At 35.1% G+C, this 18,190-nt stretch overlaps 1 pseudogene; it reads left to right on the top strand.

Annotated features, from left to right (window-relative positions):
* The first annotated feature begins 2,111 nt into the window (after positions 1 to 2,111).
* On the top strand, positions 2,112 to 3,666 carry LOC100894819 (keratin, type II cytoskeletal 8 pseudogene; annotated as a pseudogene).
* Positions 3,667 to 18,190: the final 14,524 nt, after the last annotated feature.

Genomic DNA, 18,190 nt, shown 5'->3' on the forward strand with positions numbered 1-18,190 from the left:
ATACAATTTCATACCCACTAGGATGGCAATAATAAGGAGAGATGGACAATAACAAATGTTGGCAAGGATGTGGAGAAATTGGAGCCATTATATATTGCTTAGTAGAAAAGCCAAAATATTTCAGCCACTTTGTAATTTGCAAATCAGTTTAGCAATTCTTCAAAATATTAAAATAATGTTACTATATGACCCAGCCATTTCACTTCTAGTTATTTGCACAAAATAATTGGAAACACATATATACATAAAAGGTATTAATATATATTTATAATAGCATCATTTATAATAGTCAAATCCTAAACTAATACAAAAGAAAAGCAGAAACAACTCAAAGGTCCATCAGCTGATAAATGCAAAAAGAAACTGTGGTATATCTATACTATTCATAAAAAGGAGTGAAGTATTGGTATGTACTATAACGTAGATGAAACATGAAGGCCATATGTTATACTTATTTGTATAAAATATACAGAATAAAAAACTTCATAGAGACAAATTAGATTTATCTTTGTTGGTAAATGAGGAGAGAGTGAATGGAGAATGACTACTAATACCTACAGGGTTTCTTCTGAGGTGATGAAAATGTTCTAAAATTGGACAAGGGTGATGGTTGCACAAATCTATCCTAAAACTCACTGGACTGTGCACTTTAAAAGAATGAATTTGATGTTACATAAATTATATCTCAATAAAGTTGGTAAAAAGATCTTCATTATTTTTACAGGTTATAACAGAAGTATTCCTTTTTTTGTTTTAAAACACACTCATTTGTCTCATCTTCAACTTTTGGAGCCCCCAATTTTTCCCTCTCCGTGAGCCTAATTGTGCTTCCTTCTTTTCATCTCAGGCTTAAATATTATTTTCCATTACGAGAATGCTTCTTTTTCATATGTTCTCAATTCACCTACTGTTCTCTACTTTCCATAAATATTCTGGACTGTCAAAATGCCATCCCAAGTCTATACAAACTGTACATTTGCCCTGATAGAGCCTAAAAGTTCAGCATACAGAGATTATTATTAATAATTATTAATAATAATTATTATATATATATATTTGTGGACAAGGTTTCCCTTTGTTGTCCAGGCTGGAGTGCAGTGGAGGAATCATGGCTCTACTGCAGCCTTGGCCTCCTGGACTCATGGGATCCACCCACAACAGCCTGTAGAGTAGCTGGGACCACCTTCCCATATGACTATACGCAGCTAATTTCTTTTTAAGTTTTTTGTAGACAGGGGTCTCACTAAGTTGGCTAAAACAGTCTTGAACTCTTGGGCTCAAGTGATTTTCCATTCCTCAGCCCCCAAAGTGTCAGGTATACTTGAAAAATGCAAAGAGCAAATGTTAGGTGTTCTTATCACAAAAATGATGATTATGTGAGATAATGCATTTGTTAATTAGCTATATTTAACCATGCCATAATGTATATATATTTCAAAACATCATGATGTACATAATACATACAATTCTGACAATTAAAATAAATACATACCTAAATAAATAAATGTAAATATTCACACACACACACAGCCATGCTTACTGAGATAACTTCAAATTGATGACTAGAAACTATAAATATCCTTCAGTGCTGCCTAGCAATCCTACTAGTTTGCTAGTCAAATCTATTCTTAAACCTCCGAAGCAGCTATTTTAATCTTTTCATATTTATGACTCTATAACCCGCTTTCTTCCTCAGAGTCTGATGAATAGCCTTCTTTCTTTAAGAAAATAGGGGAGGGACAGCGTGGGATGGGAGGTTGGGGAGAGATAATATGGGGAGAAATGCTAGATATAGGAGACAGGGGGATGGAGGCAACAAACCACCTTGCCATGTAACTACCTATGCAACAACCCTGTATGATATGCACATGCACCCCAGAACCGAAAGTACAATTAAAAAAAAAAAAGAAAATAGAAGTAATCAAAGACGTGCTTATATTTCACCCACCACAAATTCTATAGACTTACAAGCATCTGTAACCATGTTATGGGGGGCCCACCCCCAGTTATGGGGGGCCCACGTTCACACTCCTGTCTGTTCTGTATCCACGACTTTTCCCTCACTCATGGGATTTTCTACCACATTTTCTCCTTAGAAATTTTTCTTCCCGAAGAAGCAGCTTCTCCGCTCCTTCTGGAATCTCTCCCTAGTTCAGCTCGCCTGCTTCCACTCCTGCCTCCACCATGTCCACCAGGGTGACCCATAAGTCCTACAAGGTGTCCACCTCTGGCCCCAGGGCCTTCAGCAGCCGCTCCTTAACGAGTGGGCCCAGTGCCCGCTTGAGCTTCTCCCGAGTGAGCAGTAGTGGCTTCCGGGGTGGCCTGGGTGCAGGCTATTTTGGGGCCAGCGGCATAGGCATGGGAGGCATCACCGCCGTCACCATCAACCAGAGCCTGCTGAACCCCATTAAGGTGGATGTGGACCCCAACATCCAGGCCGTGCGTACCCAGGAGAAGGAGCAGATCAAGACCCTCAGCAACAAGTTTGCTTCCTTCATCGACAAGGTGCGGTTCCTGGAGCAGCAGAACAAGATGCTGGAGACCAAGTGGAGCCTCCTGCAGCAGCAGAAAACGGCTAGGAGCAACATGGACAACATGTTTGAGAACTACATCAACAACCTGAGGCGGCAGCTGGAGACTCTGGGCCAGGAGAAGCTGAAGCTGGAGGCGGAGCTTGGCAACATGCAGGGGCTGGTGGAGGACTTCAAGAACAAGTATGAGGAAGAGATCAATAAGCATACAGAGATGGAGAATGGATTTGTCCTCATCAAGAAGGATGTGGATGAAGCTTACATGAACAAGGTAGAGCTGGAGTCTCGCCTGGAAGGACTGACTGACGAGATCAACTTCCTCAGGCAGCTGTATGAAGAGGAGATCCGGGAGCTGCAGTCCCAGATCTCCGACACGTCTGTGGTGCTGTCCATAGACAACAGCCGCTCTCTGGACATGGATGGCATCATTGCCGAGGTCAAGGCGCAGTACGAGGAGATCGCCAACAGCAGCCGGGCTGAGGCGGAGAGCATATACCAGATCAAGTATGAGGAGTTGCAGATGCTGGCTGGGAAGCACGGGGATGACCTGCGGTGTACGAAGACTGAGATCTCCGAGATGAACTGGAACATCAGCCGGCTCCAGGCTGAGATCGAGGGCCTCAAAGGCCAGAGGGCTTCCCTGGAGGCTGCCATTAGAGATGCTGAGGATCGCGGGGAGCGGGCACTCAAGGATGCTCATGACAAGCAGAAGGAGCTGGAGGCCGCCCTGCAGCGGGCCAAGCAGGACATGGCAAAGCAGCTGCGTGAGTACCAGGAGCTGATGAATGTCAAACTGGCCGTGGACATCGAGATCGCCACCTACCGCAAGCTACTGGAGGGCGAGGAGAGCCGGCTGGAGTCCGGGATGCAGAACATGAGTATCCACACGAAGACCACCAGCGGCTATGCAGGTGGTCTGAGCTCTGCCTATGGGGGCCTCACAAGCCCCGGCCTCAGCTATGGCCTGGGCTCCAGCTTTGGCTCTGTCGCGGGCTCCAGCTCCATCAGCCGCACCAGCTCCACCAAGGCTGTGGTTGTGAAGAAGATTGAGACCCGCGATGGGAGGCTGGTGTCTGAGTCCTCTGACATCCTACCCAAGTGAACAGCTGCAACAGCCCCTCCCAGCCTGCCCCTCCCAGCCTGCCCCTCCTGAGGCTGCCCTAGAACCCAGGAGGGAGGTTGCTGTGCAGGGGAGCACAGGGAACAGGAGACCCACCTGACGCTCAGCCCTAGCCCTCAGCCCACCGGCGGGGAGTTTACTGCCTGGGGACCCCCCTTGCCCATGCCTCCAGTTGCAAAACAATTCAATTGCTTTTTTTTTTTTTTTTTGGTCCAAAATAAAATCTCAGCTAGCTCGGAAAAAAAAAAAAAAAAAAAAAAAAAAGAAATTTTTCTTCCCATTTGATTATTCCTAACCATTTACAAAAATGTCATGACAACTCATACTTTACACATTTTAAAACTCTCTCTGGATTTCATGTCTTCCTCCAGCATTAAAACCTCTTATAGAAAAATGACCTCAATAAATTTCTTAATTATGTTGTTTAGTTCCTATTCACTCATTATTTGTTGCATTCACTTCAATCAGGTTTTGTTTCCTAACCAAGCCACTTCAGTAAAACAACCCTGTCAAGTTTTCCAGCGACTCTCTGATTGCTAAATGTGATGAATAATTCTGAGTCATCATCTTTTTAGGCTCATCAGTTGGATTAAACACACTTTGTTGCTATTTCTCTTTTTGCTCTTTCCTTCACTTGGCCTTCTGAGACTCCTTTGCTGCTTCCTCCTCATCATGCAGACCTTTAAAGATCTGAATGCCTCTGGGCTCAGTTTTTAAATCTTTTGTCTAACCTAAAAACTCTTTTAGGTCATCTTATCCAGCAGTATAACTTTAAATAACATCTCCAAGTTGATGGCCAACTTATTTTCTATTCATTTATTTATTTTCTGAGACGGAGTTTCGCTCTTGTTACCCAGGCTGGAGTGCAATGGCACGATCTCGGCTCACCGCAACCTCCTAAGTTCAAGCAATTCTCCTGCCTCAGCCTCCCGAGTAGCTGGGACTACAGGCGCGCGCCACCATGCCTAGCTAATTTTTGTATTTTTAGTAGAGACAGGGTTTCACCTTGTTGACCAGGATGGTCTCGATCTCTTGACCTCATGATCCACCCGCCTTGGCCTCCCAAAGTGCTGGGATTATAAGTGTGAGCCACCGCTTCCGGCCTGGCCAACTTATTTTTATCTCTAGTCCTAACCACTTCACTGAACTGAGACTTATGTATTCTTCTGCCTACTTGACCTCACTTGAAGCTCCTATAAGCATTTCGAATTTAACATATCCCAAATCAAATTTGATTTTTCTGTGTCCCCAAATCTGTTCTCCTGTGTTTTCTGTCTCATTGTATATCAATTCTATATGATTAATTGTTTAGACCTAAGTCCTGTAGTCCTTTATGACTACTCCGTTTTTATCACACCCTATCCACCAGCAAATTTTCTTAGCACTACTTAATATATTTTATTATATTAAGTATTTTTACATATAATAACACCATTATATTTATTATATTATTATACTGTCTAGGTTAATCCTTTATGTTTGTAGTTTACTTATTGTAGGAAATTGAATTTTCATTCTTTTTTAGCGTAGTCTTTAAATAAAAAAACAACAAAATTTGAATTTATATCAAATGAGTACTGATCTTATGTATGATGTTTCTTTGTAAATTTTTTCTTTACTCATCTTTTCTTGATTTTTAAAAAAATATTTTACTAGAAAAATTACCTAATTGATTAAACTCATTTTATTATAATCTATTTAGTAATATTATAACTTGCTTAGATAATTTTAGAGTTTATTTTACTTCCTTTTTCATTAAACAGTCTTGTTCAAAATCTCTTTATTGCTAACATGAAATATACTAAACAAATATTTCAGAAATTTGTAAATGCAGTTATGTGTATCATCTTCTTTAAAAAATTATTGTAATGGATTGGAAGCCAACACATAGAAATTGATTTAATGAAAAATCAACAAAGAAAATAATAATAACAAAAATAATTTTCTTTCATTTTTTTCTAAATCAGATATTATTTATTCCTCTTAAGAACTAAATAAGGAAACTATATATACATATATATATACACACATATATATATATATATACATATACACACACACACACATATATATGGTTTTTTTCTTTATATATAAATAAATAATGTGGTTATTTTTAGCTTCTAAAGGAAGAAATTTATATATGCCTAATATGTTATAATGTGTTAATAATTATACTTCTAAACATATATGATTGATTATTATGTATATTATTATAGAGTTGTTATTTACATTTACTTACACTCAAGCAAAATAAAAATTTGGAAATACTTTTAAATAAATGCAAAGCTATAAAATATTTCTCTAATTCATTTATGTTCTAAAGTAGAATTAAAAACATGTTAGTTTGTGGACAATAATATTTTGGTACTCCATTCCTTTCACATTCCATTCATTTTTCATGTTTCAGTAAAGTCAGCTTTTCTAATCAGAGTAAAGTGACATGGTGAAAGTTTATATATTTGGATGAAGGTTTTTAACGAATGTGGTGTTTATTAAGACACAATCCATTAAAGAAGACTTGCATACCTGTCTCGTATTGTTTTACTGATTTTTATTTCCTGCATGATTCAAGGGGAAAATGGTTCCTTACAAGGAGTACTCTCATTTATAATCTTTAATAGTGCCAACTTTTTTGTTTATTTACATGGTTTGGAATATTTTACATACATAAGCTTTGCATGTCCAGGTATACATATTATAACTCTGAAAAGAGAAATGAAAATTAGCATAATGGTAGTCATTTAAGGGTTTTGGTATATAAACACTTTTTCTTTTCTGGTAGCTTAACTCTTATTTTGTTCAAAATTTGTTTAAGTAGAAAACGGAAACAAAAAATAATGTCTTTTTTTAATTAAATATTTGAAGACCTGAACATCAACTTCAAGTATGTCATTGGTGATGACAATAGAGGATTTTAAATGGAATCCAAGACTACTCACCCTTCCCATACAATTGAAGAATCACTTGACAGGCTTTACAAAGTGTGTATCTCCATAATAGCAGTATTATTTAAAACATGAAACACATGCATGCACTCACACAAAACTCTTACACTAGTAACATGATACCTACTCATAAAAATAAACTAGAGAATTGAGGCAATTTTCCAGGTAATGCAATCAATAATAAATAACAATCTTAATTGTCTGAAGAATTGCCTCAAATTTTTACTTTACTTTGGTGTGACTCTCAAATAAGCCTCAGAAGGAAAACCTGTCAATGAGCTTGCAATTTTTCCTGAGGTCAGATTGGCACTCCTACCTTATCAGATAAATCACAATACACAAAGCAACTGCCCTTTAGAACTGTGGAATACCTAGCCAATTCTACACAAATAAGAATTGTTTATTAATGAAAATGATATATACTCTGCCATAGTAGTTTGAAAAGGAATAGTTGCATGCAAGCATTGCTTTTTAATTATCTAGTATTTTTCTCTCCCCTTTCTAGGCCATGAATTAGTGTCCTTATCAATGTTTTTATACTCATATCCTTGAATAGTCTGAATATAGACTAACTTTAAGAATTACATTTTTAAAGATGAATATATGAGTAAATGAAAAAATATACATTTAAAAACAGGCAACAAACCATTGATGCCACTAGGATTCACTGACACTAACAAAATTATATTCCTGAACCTCTGTTGATAAACTGTAAGAAAAAGGATTAATAGCTTTCCTGTGAAGACTTTAGTAATGAGAATGAATGGCCACACACTCAAATAGATGGAAGTGATTGGTAATTATTATGAAAGCAGGTCATATTGACCATTTGATGTAATGGAAACTATACACTGTGTTGAAATATTTAGAAATTGTAAATAATAGTAAAAATTAAAAATAATAATAAGATAATTACGAAGCTGATGTGCATCATTTATATTAATTATCAGCTAATAAGAAGACCATCCTTCCTGCTACTGTTTATTTGGATTGATTTTAATTTGCTAACCATACCAGTCATATTTTAATATACACGTGGATATTTAAACATCATTCTGCAACAATGAATCTGAAGAATAAATTATAATAACACAAGGTTAATTGATCAATTTACTTATCTCAAACCCACCTACTGGCAGCTCTTTTATCATAAGACATACCAAGAAAACCTAACCCTTAAACTGATTTTAGAACTCGGCATTTTCCTTGACTTAACTTTCATAGATTGACAAAAGAAACTACAAACATAGTTATAAACAGCTTCATAACTCTAATTTTCAGTAAAACATCAAAAAAAACCGTTGTATTTATATAAAAGTAGTAGACATTTATTATAGAAAATTCTAAACACTGGCCGGGCGCGGTGGCTCACGCCTATAATCCCAGCACTTTGGGAGGCCGAGGCAGGTGGATCACGAGGTCAAGAGATCGAGACCATCCTGGTCAACATGGTGAAACCCCGTCTCTATTAAAAATACAAAAAATTAGCTGGGCATGATGGCACGCGCCTGTAGTCCAAGCTACTCGGGAGGCTGAGGCAGTAGAATTGCTTGAACCCAGGAGGCGGAGGTTGTGGTGAGCCGAGATCGCGCCATTGCACTCCAGCCTGGGTAACAAGAGCGAAACTCCGTCTCAAAAAAAAAAAGAAAAGAAAAAGAAAATTCTAAACATTGAAAAAAGCAAAGAAGTAAGCATCATTCAGTATCCAGAGATAAATAATAAGTACTGTTAATGTTAAAATTATACATGCATCGAAACAAATACACATTTTAAATAAAATTGATATCATAGTACATGATAAAAATACACTGTATAGTTTTCTTTCTTGAAAGTGTATATACCTTGCTTCAAGTTGAGATGGAGTAAAATGGACTCCTTTTACCATCTCATTTTAAACAATGATAAAAGGAACCAGACAAAGTGTAGGAAGCCATGGCACTCAAGTTGTTGGTTACCAGCCAATTAAATACAGTAGTCTCTGAGACACACATAAAAAACAGATAAAGTCACAGCATTGACAACACTTCATGCCTGGAGAAAAGATTTGCAGCTGCAATGAAGAGAAAAGTAACCCAGTAGGAACGAAGTAATCTCCTTGAGTTGAGGAAATGATTTGAATTTCAAAGAAGCCAAAGCTGTTAGAATTTCAGGGCCAGAGTACCAGAGAGGAGATAGCTGCATAGAATAATACTCTAGAGATCTGTTAAGAATTCCCCTTGAATATTCAGTTGAGTACCAACCAATTGATGCATGTGAAGAAACTATCAAGGCTCAGGAAAGAATCACTTGAAAGTATTAGAGGAAATAGCGTCTTCAATACACACAGGGGTGGAATTGTGCCTGTTGCCATCAAAGAAACTTGGAAAACCTCAGTTCGTGGGGAGTTGGTTTAAAGTGCCTCGGAAGTTGGCAAAAATATATATAAAATGAAATAACTCTATGTTATTTTGTCTAACTGAAAAAAATAAAAGTTTAAAAGCAAGAGAAAGGGAATGTATAGAGCAAAAACCCCCATGGAAATTTCAGAGATAAAATCGTTAATGTCTGATATGAAAACCACAGTGAAGGGCATTATCAAAATGGATTCAACAGCTCAGAAGAAAAGATTTGTGTACTTAAAGACATAACAATAGAAATTATTGAAATAACACAGAGAAAAAAGACTGCAAAAAAGAGGTAATCAGCGAACTGGGAAGCAATTCCAACAGACTTAATAAATGTGGAATCAGAGGCTGTAAGTGAAAATTAAACTCTAAGCTCCCCAACAAAATGAAGGGATCATACCTTCTTGGCTAAGGGGTTCCCAAAGAAAATCTGAAAAAACTAGTTCAGGCTATGACAAGAAGGTAGGTCAGATATGCCTTATTGTAACCTCCTCCCTTTGGAATTTAGGCCCAACTGATTAGCATTAACATTAATAGAGTGACCATGAGACTTTTTGTAGAAATAGAATATCAAATTCCAAGTTAACTCTGGCGTAGCTCGACATGACAGATAATAAACCCTAAAGAAATCAAAGTATTTTATCCCAAAATGTATTTCCTTTACATATTTTGGGATGGCCCTACAAAGTTTTCTCTTGTGAGGAAATCTGCATTATGGAGAGAATCCCCTTCCCTTCTCAGGTCTTTTTCCAATCTAAGATATTTAGCTAAGGGTCTGTCACCTTTGAAGACCTGATAAGAGACATTTGTTTTCTATTTTTTCTGAAGCCTGTTGTTACTTAAGAGGGTTGATCTACATAAAAAGAACCTTGAAATATACAACCTCCTTTAACTTAATTCAAGCATTTCTTTATGCTGATTTTGACTCTTCTGGCATAGCTTAAATCTTTCAACCAATTGCCAATCAGAAAATCTTTGAATCCACCAATGACCTGGAAGCTCCCAACCTTCAGCTCTACATTCCCACTTTGAGATGTCCCACCTTTTCTGGCTTAACCAATGTATAACCTCACATGTGTTGATATACGTATTTGCCCTTAAGTTTTGTCTCCCTAAAAGGGGTAAATGCAGGCTGTAATCCAGCCACTTTGGGCACATGCTCACAGGACCTCCTCAGGCTGTACCAGGGGCCAAGATCACTCAAATATGAGTCTCAGAATAAACTTCTTCAAATATTTTACAGAGTTTGGCTTTTGTCACCAAGTCCCCAAATAATAGGAAAAAGAAGAGAAACTGAAAATATTTGAAGAAATGATAATTGAAAATATTTGAATTTGGAAGAAAACCATAAACTCACAGACCGAAGAAGTTAAATTAATAAATCGATAAATAAAATCAAATATTAGAAACACATATACACAAAACAACTACAAAAGACATATTATAATTACATTGTTTAAAACTAGTTTAAAGTAGTCCGGGAAACAGCACATCATTATGTATGTAAGAAATAAAGAAAAGGATAAGATCACTTTTCCCTTGGGGAACAATACATGTAAAAAGACAGGGAAATAACATCTTTACAATACTGAAAGAAAAAATCTGTTAACTAAGAATACTAAAAGCAGGTAAAAGTATCATCTTAAAAATAAAGGAGAAAGGTATTTTTGTTCAGAAAAACAGTAGCTGAAACTCAGTATCCAAAGTCATTCAATATAAGAAATGTCAACAAAAGTTTCTCAGGCAGAGTCACAGTAGTACAAGAATGGAAACCTGGTTCTAGACAGAAGAATAAAGAGCCTATGAAATAGTAATGCCATTTGTAAATAAAAAGGTTATTCTTCTTACTACTTAATGCAGTTTTATTTTTATTTTTATTTTTTATTGCATTTTAGGTTTTGGGGTACATGTGAAGAACATACAAGATTGTTGCATAGGTACACACATGGCAGCATGATTTGCTGCCTTCCTCCCCTTCACCTATATCTGGCATTTCTCCCCATGCTGTCTCTCCCCAACTCCCCACCCTCTGTTGTCCCTCTCCTATTTCCCCCCAACAGACCCCAGTGTGTGATGCTCCCCTCGCTGTGTCCATGTGTTCTCATTGTTCAACACCCACCTATAAGTGAGAACATGCGATGTTTGCTTTTCTGTTCTTGTGTCAGTTTGCTGAGAATGATCGTTTCCAGGTTCATCCATGTCCCTACAAAGGACACGAACTCATCGTTTTTGATTGCTGTATAATATTCCATGGTGTATATGTGCCACATTTTCCCTGTCCAGTCTATCATTGATGGGCATTTGGGTTGGTTCCAGGTCTTTGTTATTGTGAACAGTGCTGCAATGAACATTCGTGTGCATGTGTCCTTATAATAGAACAATTTATAACCTTTGGACATATACCCAGTAATGGGATTGCTGGGTCAAATGGAATTTCTATTTCTAGGTCCTTGAGGAATTGCCACACTGTCTTCCACAATGGTTGAACTAATTTACACTCTCACCTACTTAATGCAGTTTAAAAGATAACATTGAACACAAAAATAATAACCATACATCGAGAAGTTTATAATATGTGTGAAAGTAAAATGTATGACAACATTAGCAACAAATCCAGAAGGGGAGAAATTAAAATTCACTGTTCCGAAGCTCTCACACAATCTGTAGCATAGTTTAGTATCATTTAAGATACACATTGATAAATTTAAAAATTATATCGTTAACCTTAAAGCAATCTCAAAAGAATAAAAACAGAGACAAAAACACAATAGCTAATAAGCCAACAAAGGAGCTACAGTGAATTCATAAAATAATCACTAATAAAAGTAGACAGAAAAATATCAAAAAAGGAACAAGTAGCAGGAGAAATCAAAAAGAGATAACAAAATAGATTTACCTCAAGCATATCAATAATCATATTAAATATAAATGGTCTAAACACCCCAGCTTCTTTGTCAATGATTAAAAGATATATGTCAAATTTTCCTGACACATTAAATTTTTGTTAATTTACTACTAATAAAATTTCTTTTTATTTATCTAGTGCATCACAATTCATAATTAATATAGTGCCATTGTTGATTGAATTGTTCATTTTAGTTTCCTTTCACATAAATATACAGACCTTTTGGTTTACATTCTCTGAATTTTAACATGGGCATAGATTTGTGTGTACCATCATTATCAGGATACAGAATAGTTTCTTCATCTTAAAACACTTCCTCATGCTAAACACTTTTAATTACAATTAACCATAACTATTAGCCCATGATAACTATTGATAAATTCTCATCCTATATAGTGATTATTTAGGAAAGAAAACATAGATCAAGAAAGTATTTACTTATTTCTAACATGACCTATTGAAACATGTTTGTTGTTTGGAATAGACTAGTTGCGGAAGTAAAATTGATGATATATGAGAGAGAAGGCAAGAGAAAGAAAGATGATATGTGAAAGAGAGGAAGAAGGGAGGAGGGACAACTGCCGCAATCGATTGAATCTAGTGAGAAAGTAGAGCGGTACACATTAGTAGACATGTACCTGGAAAATTCATCCACAGTAGTAGAAAGATAATATATTAATACAGTAATGCAGTTTCATTGTCAGTAAAGGACTATAATGAAATGATCTGACTGTAGTCACTTTATATTTCAGAGAAAGAAAGTAGCACAATCTTCTACACTCAAATATTACTATTTCTTAGCATTTGTTAAAAATATAAAATTTCATAGGCATATTATTGTTACATTTATCAAATATATATTTAGCTATCATTATTCTTATTTTATTTATCTACTATACTTTAGATTTCATTGTTTTTACTCTTGAAGAGTAATGCTTATAATGCATCTGTTTATGAATTTGTTTTAGAATTATCTCTCTCCTGTTTCTATTACCCAGGATATTGCCTGTTTGTTACATTGATGTATTTTTACTAAATCTTGCCTAATAAATACTTGGTTTGGGCGTCGATAAATAAATGACTTAGTATTAGACAACTGGATTGCAAAGACATTAGTTTTGATTAATTTTTAGGTGGGTTGTAGAATCTTCTTTTTAACTGCTTTTCAAGCAGCATAATTTAGCAGCTTAGTGGTTGATCTCTTGCAAGTCTTTCTTCTTAAATTATAAACAGCTTGTCTGTGTTTGTATAAATAATCCATTTTTAGATCATAATAAATGTACTGGTCTAAACTATGTTATCTGTTAGTATTAATCTACTTCCTAACTCTCTTGCCACCCACCCAGTGAAGTGCAATAACACCCACCCAGTGAAGTGCAATAATAATCACAACCCTCTTTACAATCTGAGTTCTTCTGCCTGTCTACATATAGCACTTTACCTCTGAGGAGTATAGTGTATCCCTTGCCTATCTTTTTCTTCTTCTTCTTCTTCTTGTTTTTTTTTAAATTTCAGGGACCTGTAGTCATTGAGTAGTAGAAGGAGGCTAGAAGAAGTATCTGTGCAAGAAAGTTTTCTGTTGGGTAGAAGCCTGGATCTCTAATCTGACATTATGGACACACTTAGGGAGTTATGCGCCATTATTATTCTACTTGTCTAAGTGACTGAAGTATCTCTACTTATGGAGATTCAGTTTGGGTAGGCCACTGATGGGTTTTGTCCAAACAATTTCATTGTCTTTTTTATCATTGGAAACCTCTTCAATTGTGTTATTGTTATTTTAAGTACAACTTTCTTCCCCTCCAGTATCTTCTTAGTTGTATTTGTGTGGATATTCAGAGAGGATGCAAAAGGACTTCTGATTATAGCTTTTGAGTAAGAAGTAATAAAGAGTTGAGCTAACTTGAAATTACAAATATTGTGCAAGGTTAGAATATAAGCTTTAAAAATGTGAATTCAAATTATAACACATGATGGAAGAAAAATGAAAGAACTTTATGAATTATTTAACAGGCAACCGATGCATAGAAGTTTATTTCAGTAACAGAATGCAGTATGTACTGGAATAGAAAAAATTATGTCACAAAAACTGTGTCCAGTTTTATGAGTCAATTTCTATTGATTAAGATTTATCTGTAAACCATATATCTTTACTCAATGAAATGATACAATACAACCTAATTTACTTCATATTTTAGTTCCTATATCCAGAGACAGAAATTCCTATTTAAGTCATTGCTTTAGTCATCAGAGGTGATATAGAATCTTGCTTCACTAACTCCTCACCAACAGATTAAAATGTGCTCTGACTAAACACTGTATTGATAGTTTATACTGGCATGTCATTTGGTCAAGCCCGGGCTTCAGGTCTCTCCTTATCAATATTGTTCTCACGGGATTGAGGAGGTCAGGGCAGAATATTACAGAGAAACGTTTCCTAGCAACAAAACACAGGGACGTGGGAAAAATATTCTAAGGGGCTAATAATATAAACATGTCATTCAGTGATGAAACAATATAAGGGCAATTGTAAAAACTAAGTTATTGTGAATAATCAACCTGATTTTGTGAAAGATCTAACAATAGGAGATAAATAGAATATTTCCAAATAAACTTAAGCATTTTTGCTTGGAAATAATAGGAAGAACGTAATTAAGAAATAATTTTTAATTATAATGATAATGCAGCATTCCAATATGAATGGCTTTAAAATAGCAGGTCATGTAGAAGTTTACTAAAGGTGAGAGGTTAGGACTGGAGAACACACAGTGTTGATTCTGATTATTGAAGGTAGTTTTGCATTGTATAATTGTCACAAATTTTAAGCTGAAACACAGGTCAAAAAAAATAAATAAATAAAAAGTCAGGCATAGTGGCTTACACCTGTAGTCCCAGCACTTTGGAAGGCTGAAGTGGGAGGATCACTTAAGGCCAGGAGTTGAAGACTAGCCTGGGCAGTGTAATGAGACCCCATCTTTCCAAAAAGTAAAATATTGGCTGAATGTCGTGGTGTGTGCCTGTAGTCCTAGCTACTGAAAACACTGAGGTGGTAGGATCACTTGAGCCCACAGGTTTGAGTCTGTAGTGAGTAGTCATCATGGCACTACACTCCAGCCTAGGCTACAGAGCAAAATCCTGTTTCAAAAAAAAAAATAAAAAATAAGGGGCATATGGAAGAGACATTGAACAATTCTAAATATGTGTAATTGAAGGGCCAGATGAAAAGATGAGAAGGAACAAAGTGACATCTGAAAATTTTAGATAAAATCCAAAAGTGGGTGAAAGACATTAACCCACTATTAAAGTTCATTAAAACATAAGCAGGATAAATACAATGTAAATCATAGACAGATATGTTTTTATACCTCATAGCCAAACCGCTGAAACCCAAATACAAAAATAGCATCCTAAAAGCAGCCAGAGAAAAAAGAATACATTCTATTCCTGTAATAGCAACAACACTAATAGCTAACATTTCAATGGAAACTATGAAAGGCGCTAAACAATGGGATGGTATCCTTAAAATGCTGAGGAAAAGGGAGAGCTGCCAAATCACAAGTCTGAATATAGAAAAGAAAGAATTTAAAAAGCAGATTAAATTACATTCATAAAAACATAATGTGAAGCTTTTGCTCAACAGACCTGAACTGAAGAAATATTAAAGTACAATAACATAATAATCCCTCAAGGAAACATAAACTTTAAATAAAGATGAAGAATAAAGGAGTAGATAAAAATGCAGGCAATTATAAATGCATATTGACTCTACTGAGTTATAGCAATAATTTCCTGTGGAGTTTAAATATGTAAAAGTAAGATTATAAAATTTATGTCAAATATAAAGCAAAGAGCAGAGAGAAAGTTAAATTCAGGTAAACTGACAAATATTAATTTTACTAAGCTGAAATACATCACAGATTCAAGCTGTTACCACTACTGTAACTATTAAAAGTGATAAAATGTATAAATAATATATTTGAAGGAGGAAAAAATGAAGCAAAATATTTTAAAAAATGTAAAAGTATGTAAGAAATGAAAGAATAAGGATTTAGAACAGGTTTTTTTTTTTAGTTAAAAATAATAAAACTGTGAATATTACATTATGTGACAAAGACTTTGCACATGTGATTAAGTTAAAAATATTTAGATAAGAGGTTACCAGAGATTATCCAAATAGGCTTTTAATGGAATTGCAAATTCTTAATAAGAGAGGCAGAGGGAGATTTCATTCAGAAGAGGACTACAAGGCAGAGACTGTAATGAAGCTGCCGTAAGTCAAGGAATGCAGGACACCACCAGAACACAGAAAAATCAAGGAATAATATTTTCCTTAGAGCCACAGGAGGAGGTGCAGCCTTGGCAAAACCCTGATTCCAGCAAAGGAAAAATGATTGTATATGCCTGACTGTCTTAATTTATAAATAGTAAATTTCTGCTATCTTAAACTAACTTTTTTTGGCTGAAGCAATTTACATGACAAGCCCCAGAGTTGATGAGGATACAGGGAGGCGTGAACAGATTGGCAACATGACTGCAATCAATCTACTACAAAAGGAGTGTGTATTCTGGCCAATTTATAATTTTCCTTTGTGTTTTGATTTATTTTAAATAAATAAATGATTTCAAATATTTTTTGCATTTGGGGAATAGTATTCAAAAAAGATCATTTTAAAAGTACACAGGCTTTGTGAAACATATGGTTTCTGTCACAACAATTCAGCTCTGTCACTGTAGTGCAAAAGCAGTTATAGACAATATGTAAATGAGTGTAAATGTGTTCCAATAAAACTTTATTTATGTATACAAAATGTCCAGAACAGACAAATCTACGAAAACTGTAAACATATTACCACAACTTTTTTTGGAAATAAGGTATGTACTAATGTTACTGCTGTAGATGCTAATTCTAATAACTTTTTATATATTCCAGTTATCACTTCCTTTTAATTGTGCTCTGCTCTTTATTTTTAACATTTAAAATCTGTTGTCTATCTTATTTCTGACATATATTTGATGTTTTATTTACTATTTTGGAACAAACTGATTCACTGAGATTTTTCAAATTTCAGTCACATATAATTTTTTTTTAAGATTACAAGTTTGTTCATAAAATTTTGTGTCAAACTGAAATTTTCTTGATTATTAATAGCAAGAAAATTACATTTATGGAAAATTATATTCTGTAGCATGAAAACAAAACTTTCCTAATGGTAGTAGTAACTTTTATATTCTACTTCCATTACCCAGGATCTCATGTACCTAGTCACATGGAATTGGGTAAAATTTGTTCATGTAGAAATAAATAAATGTAATCTTCTACTGTAATATTACAAATCCTAATTATAATAATTTGAAAACAAGGAGAGGAATCCAAAAGAATAGTTTCAATGTTTTTGAAATTGGTAGTAAATATGTTGAATAAATAGGTTGAAAATTCTTATTTGTCTATGTTTACTTTAGATATGGGGAACTCTATATCTGGGATAAAAATATACAAATGCATTGTCAGATAAACAAGAAATAGTTAGGTATTACAAAGAAGAAATTTATATTTTATAAATAATTTATAACTTGCAATTGCATTGATATTACATTACATCACCCCCAAACACACACACACACACACACACACACACACACACACACACTCTCACAGACTTCATCACCATTACATTTGGGTGTCCTTATGCAATGCCTAACTTACACACCTGGACACTGCAGACTTGGAGCTAGTTAACCTGGATTTCCCAGATTCAGCACTTTATGAACATTCTAAGAACGTCTTGAAATTATGTTAACATTCAATGTATATGATACGGTGATACGTAGGTTTTTCTTGTGAAGACAAACCAGAGCAAGTAATCAGATATTCAGTGCAGTTCATTGTCTTCCCAAAAAGTTAAAAACTAACAGATTATAGGATCAAGCAATTCAATTTATAAAAAATTACTATTTTACTAACTTAACTGCATTCAAATTGTTTTGTTCTGGAATAATAACTAGTTAAAGCACTAAGTGTATAAAGGCAATCATATTGTGATACCTGTTATTTAATACTTTCAAAATTGCAAAATATTACATGGAACTGCAAATTTAGATGGTAAAACTTGTAGTAGGGGGTTTTTCTGTGAGACTTACAAATAGAAATTCTGTACCAATTGTACAAAGACCAAAATATTTAACAGAAAACAATGAATTCCTTATTAATAGAATTGGAGGGCATAGTCTGTGGACCTGCTTGATTCACCTAGGCTCTATCTTTTAAAACAAGTCATTTTAAAAGCAATAAAACTGGAGATTAATAA

The sequence above is a fragment of the Callithrix jacchus genome, chromosome 7 (assembly GCF_049354715.1).
Source record: "Callithrix jacchus isolate 240 chromosome 7, calJac240_pri, whole genome shotgun sequence".
NCBI classification, from domain to species: Eukaryota; Metazoa; Chordata; class Mammalia; order Primates; family Cebidae; genus Callithrix; species Callithrix jacchus.